Source organism: Xiphophorus hellerii, unplaced genomic scaffold, assembly GCF_003331165.1.
Source record: "Xiphophorus hellerii strain 12219 unplaced genomic scaffold, Xiphophorus_hellerii-4.1 PGA_scaffold_76__1_contigs__length_24999, whole genome shotgun sequence".
NCBI classification, from domain to species: Eukaryota; Metazoa; Chordata; class Actinopteri; order Cyprinodontiformes; family Poeciliidae; genus Xiphophorus; species Xiphophorus hellerii.
Genome location: NW_022587651.1, coordinates 17041 through 22481, shown reverse-complemented (window position 1 = coordinate 22481; position 5441 = coordinate 17041). Strand labels below are relative to the sequence as shown.

At 48.6% G+C, this 5441-nt stretch overlaps 1 long non-coding RNA gene across 1 annotated transcript in view; it reads right to left on the bottom strand.

Annotated features, from left to right (window-relative positions):
* Positions 1-2144: 2144 nt before the first annotated feature.
* The window catches only part of LOC116716639 (uncharacterized), a 9535-nt gene continuing 6238 nt past the window's right edge, over positions 2145-5441 (bottom strand). Inside the window, exon 2 of the long non-coding RNA XR_004338567.1 lies at positions 2145-2289. This is a non-coding gene — a long non-coding RNA (uncharacterized LOC116716639). The remainder of the gene's footprint in view (positions 2290-5441) is intronic.

Sequence of the window (5441 nt, the reverse complement as noted above, 5' to 3'; positions counted from 1 at the left end):
GCCTCAGCCGACCTTCCCCCCCGACAGGGGCTAACCGCCTCTGAATACACAAGAGAGCCCCGATGTACGCGTAAATGTGGACAGGGCGCAGACTGGAAGAGGGAGGAAGACAGTGGTAGGTGTAATGAAAAGCGGTCAAAGACCGTCCGCCTCCCCTGCCGCCAAAGACGACAGGGGCGCAATGTACTGGCCATCCCATCTCCAACACGAATCCCACAGCACACCGCCAGCCCCCAACTGGCCCGCGAGTGGCTCCCTTGGACTTATCCTCTTTCTTTGAATTGTTTTTTTACCCTGTTGCCCCCATGTGTACAATGTTTCGACTTCTCTTTGTCTTCGTCAGGTGCTTATTTTTCTTTCCCCTCTGTGTTTCTCTGCAACCTTAATTTAGTTTAGGCACCCCCATTTTTTACTTTTCCTCTTTCCTTCCACAAAAAATTAAATCTTACATTGACTTACAATAAATAAAAGTAATTCACACATTAGGGTTAGGGTTAGGGTGAAACTGGTCCAGAGACCATCCATGCCCCCCTGCCTATAATGGCAACAGAGGCGCAATACACAGGCCATACCACTACCAGGGTTAGCGCAGGTTCGGTCCGCAAATGCGGTTTCCCCGGTTCATAGATGTCCGAAACCAGGATCAATAAGCCCAGAATAATCCCCTGATCACCGCTATGTGACTCCCGTATTCCTGGGATAAAGTTGAATTTTCGGACTTCCAGAGGGGGGTGCCTGAGGCAGGCGATTGAGTCCGCAGCACCTCACTGTCCTCGGGCTCGATGCTCAGGAGGCACCGGTGATTTTCCACTTCCATAAATTTTTTTTAAAATGCATTTCCCAGGGGAAAGCCGTATATTGCCGGAAAGGCCAGAGTCTGGAGAGTAGCCTGGTGTGGTCGTTTGGCTTCTGCGACGTCCGCAGGAGGAATTAAAAATCATAAACAGTAATTGGTCAAAGCGGTCAAAAATACACTTTCCCGGGCACCAGGAGCTTAAAAAATAGGATCAATAATCCCAGAATAATGCCCTGATCACCGCTATGTGACTCCCGTATTCCTGGGATAAAGTAAAATTTTCGGACCGCCGGCCACACTTAGTACACTGTTACAGCTCAATTATAGCTGCCATACCAGAGGCACAGATCCGAAAAACTGCAAAGCATTGCCCATCCGTTTCGCCATAGGCTTGATCGATAGATAGGACTTTGGGACCTTATAGAGAAAACCCCCCCCGGCAGGATTATAGGAGCAAGTTGGAAAAGAGGACTTGGAGCGAAAAATGACTAAGTGTTTTCATCCAGGGCGGTTCTAGGGGGCTTCTGAAGCTCAGATAAGGCCGCTTTACGACACTTTTTCGGCTTTTTTCAGCATTTTAAGCCGTTTTCTCTCTGGTCCTCTGGAACGCCGGGGCGTTAAGGCAGCGGGCTCCGGCCGGTCCGGTGAGTGTCCTCGGTCCTTCTGATGGGACTGGCGCCTCTCTGGGTCGGTTGTGAGCTCCGTGGAAGCGATGAAGCACAGTCAAAGGTGGACCGGGCTCAGGCCGAAAACGGTGCGCTCTGAGCGGCTCTGCAGCTCTCCCAAGCGCCCGTTGGAGGTCTGAGCTCCAGGTTTGACCTTTCCACACAACCACAACAGCACCACACACGTACACCTGACCGAACAGCACTCGTGGCTCGCCATGGAGGGCCCCCGTCGGCCCCGGCACTCTGTGTGTCGGCGCTTCGACGGACGGTTCCTCCAGCCTTGCGAGCTCGCCTCCAGGCCCGGGCACGGGTGTTTCGGGGCTGTGCGCCCCGCCCTCAGTCCCAGCCCGCGGCCGTCCTGTCGGTAGCGAGACCGAGACGCCCCGTCTCCCCCAGTGGCTCTACACTGTCAGCCCACTGCAGGCGGGCAGAGAGGTGGTGCGTGCTCCGGTCGGAGCCCCTCCTGACCCGGCTAAGCAGCAGTTGGTTGCACACAGAAGACATGTGATTTCTCAAACCCTGTCTCTCCGTGACCCTATAAGCTCTTGGATGTGTAGGGCTCGCAGCTGCATTCTCCAGGCTCTCCCCCGGATGTAGCCCGCTGTTTCCACAGTGGCACTGGGGCAACCTTGGAGGTGCTAGCTCAGCGCTGCCCTCCCATTCAGGGAAAATCCATAGGGTCGTCTAACCTGGTTGATCCTGCCAGTAGCATATGCTTGTCTCAAAGATTAAGCCCTGCAAGTCTAAGTACACACACGGCCGGTACAGTGAAACTGCGAATGGCTCATTAAATCAGTTACGGTTCCTTTGATCGCTCTTCCGTTACTTGGATAACTGCGGCAAATTCTAGAGCTGATACATACAAGCGAGCGCTGACCCGGCCCCCCCTTCTCCTCCTCGGGGTGGGGGGTCCGCCGGGGATGCGTGCATTTATCAGATCCAAAACCCATGCGGGGTGCGGCTCTCCCTCTCTCTCACGGGGGTGGGTGGGGCCCGCCCCGCCCCGGCGCGCTTTGGTGACTCCAGATAACCTGCGGCCGATCGCTGGCCCTCCGTGGCGGCGACGTCTCATTCGAATGTCTGCCCTATCAACTTTCGATGGTACGCTACGTGCCTACCATGGTGACCACGGGTAACGGGGAATCAGGGTTCGATTCCGGAGAGGGAGCCTGAGAAATGGCAACCACATCCAAGGAAGGCATCGAGAGCCAGCTCTCGATCCAACGCTTTGTCGGCCGACCTCCGGGGCCTCCCTCCCTCCCCTGCTGGAACTATGCCCTACCAGGGGCATGAGACGCGCTTCGAATCATGGCCTAAGTCCCAGCCCTTTGGTGCGGAGGTGGTGTGTTGGCCGGCACACACGGACAAGCAGTCGGCCTGGCCACCCAGGGCCTCCCCCAGAAACGGGCAGAACCGAGGCACCCTTAGGGTTAGGGTTAGGGTTAGGGTTGGGGTTGGGGTTGGGGTTGGAGTTTGGGTTCAGGGTCAAAGGTCAGAGGTCCAAAAAATTGAACCTCCTTCCCTCTCCCCCTCACCCTCTACTCCTCCCCCTTATGTGCACGGGCCATCCTGTCAGGAGTCCACCAGGTGGAGCCTACCTCTCATTCAGACCCTTTGGGATCTGTGTATCCAGCCTGTGGATCCAGATTCTTTCAGCCCTTCTCCTCTGGGCTGAAGACCAGGCTGGGTTACATTCCAGCACCAGGGCTGAAACTGCATCCCAGCCATGACGTATAAAATGCTGCACTAAAGGTACATGTGTTTTTTTGTGTTTTTGAATGTTATGTCTGTGCTGGGTGAAACGAGTAAGGACACTGTTACTCGTCTCACCCACATAACTGATTTTACAAATTAGACAGGTTATTAAATAAACACAATTTTTTGATTTGGGGTTTCCTGATTGGTCTGATTTGAAAATTGTGTTATTAAATCTGTTCTGTACCCAGTGCAGCTGCTTGAAGAATCCACTCTGACCTTTGACCTTTGGTGTCTTCAAAGGTTTGACCTCAGCACGGACGAGGAAATCCCTCAGGTTTTTATTCCTTTTGTAGGCCGCAATTATTTTGTAATTTGGGAGCAAGGAAGTGTCAGATTGGAATTTAGTGAAATTCTGTTTAACCTTGTAAACAAATTGTCCTGCTGAGGAGGAGAATGTTGTGATCAGAGGGATCATCGGAGATGAATCGGGGGGTCTGGACTCAAGGAAGTTTTTCCTGCCTGCTCTCAGGAAAGACCTGGAATATCCTCTCTTACGAAGAGCAGAAAACAGAGTTCTAGTTGCCTCCTCAAAGTCTGTTTTCTGTGTGCAAATCCTATGAAATCTGAGGAGTTGTGATTTGATTAGGCCAGCATAAGTGTGCCTTGGGTGGTGACTAGTTTTAAATAGCAGAGCATGTGTGTCTGTGGGTTTAAAGAAAACTTTAATCTCTAATTTGTGTGTTGTATCAAAATTTGGACCTTTATATGTGGTGGTATCCAGAAAGTCGACCGCTTTAACGCTGGTAGTGGACTTTACTGTGATAGATGGGTTATGTGTATTCAGGTGCTGGAGGAATTCCTGAAATTCTGCTTCAGAATGGGTCCAGACCCCCCAGATGTCATCCAGGTACCGATAGTAGTGCAGGGGTGCCCTCCTGCATGCACTAAGAGCACCGGTCTCCCACTCGGCCATGAAAATGTTGGCATAGGCCGGTGCAAATTTCTTACCCATGGCTGTGCCTTTAACCTGGAGGAAGAATTGGCCATCAAAAACAAAATCATTTCTTTTTAAATTAATCTCTAATAATTGAATGAGTTCACGATCTGGCCTCCTCGAATCTGGATATTTCAAAAATACGTTTTTAATACAATCAATTCCTTCATCTATGTCAATATTGGTGTACAAACTGTCGATGTCAATTGTAAATAGAATAGAGTCCTGAGGTAGAGAAATTAATTTAATTTTTTCCACAAAATCATAAGTGTCTTTGATATAACTTTGGTGCCGAATTGATAGGGGATATAAATAATGATCAATAAACTCCGCTGTGTGGTAGGTCTGAAAGCACTGCATTTTGGAGAACGTCGAACTCTCCGACTCTGGTGTCTGTTTTTTGTTTGTAATAAAAGAATCTGTGCTGAAATAGTTTGGTTTTTTTTGGTTCTGGCTTGATATGATCATTGCCTTTAAATAAGTTTTGTCTGAACCTTTTGATGTTTTCTCCAACTACAGTGACCTTTATCATTGTAGCTGGGGTTGGATTCTGATCTATTAAACTCATTACAAAGCATTAATGATTCAGTAATATTTAACACAGCCTTTCTCAACGCTGCCACAGTTAGAAAAAGAACAGCCGGAACTTTGCATCAACAACGCAGTATCTCTGGAGTTCTGTTCAGGCATGGCGCAAACTCCACAACAAGGATGAACTATAGTTATTGCAGTCCCGACAAAAGCCCACTAGGTGGCAGGCATGCTACTTACCAAAGTACAGAACGTTTTACATCTCGTCACGCTCCAACCACAACCTTGCATTTTGATACATTTTTGCGATTAACATTACATACAGACAAGAGCAGAAAAAGATATATACTTGTTTTTTATTTACAAATACAATTTTTTTTTAAGAGCAATAAGAATTTTATAGTCCAGTTTATTCTGATTTCCGTGAATAACCATCATTAGCAAATGAAGTCCATCCGTTTGTAATTTATACTCATTATAAATCCAGCAATTTTGTTAGAGAACATTAGAAAAGAGAGCCCTCCAAAAATATATATAAAGTATAATGTTAGGGGCAGGGGAGAATAACCCTACTTCCCCCCCACACCTCCTTTTTTTTGCACTGGAGTTGTGTGCACTACTTTCCTCTAATAGATAGTGAAAGAATTGTGGAGTTGCTTAGTTCCTCTAACCTGCCCATGACATACGCTATACTTATTTTGTCAGGGAAACTGTAAAAAAAGAGTCTTGTATTTACTATAAATTTTTAAATATA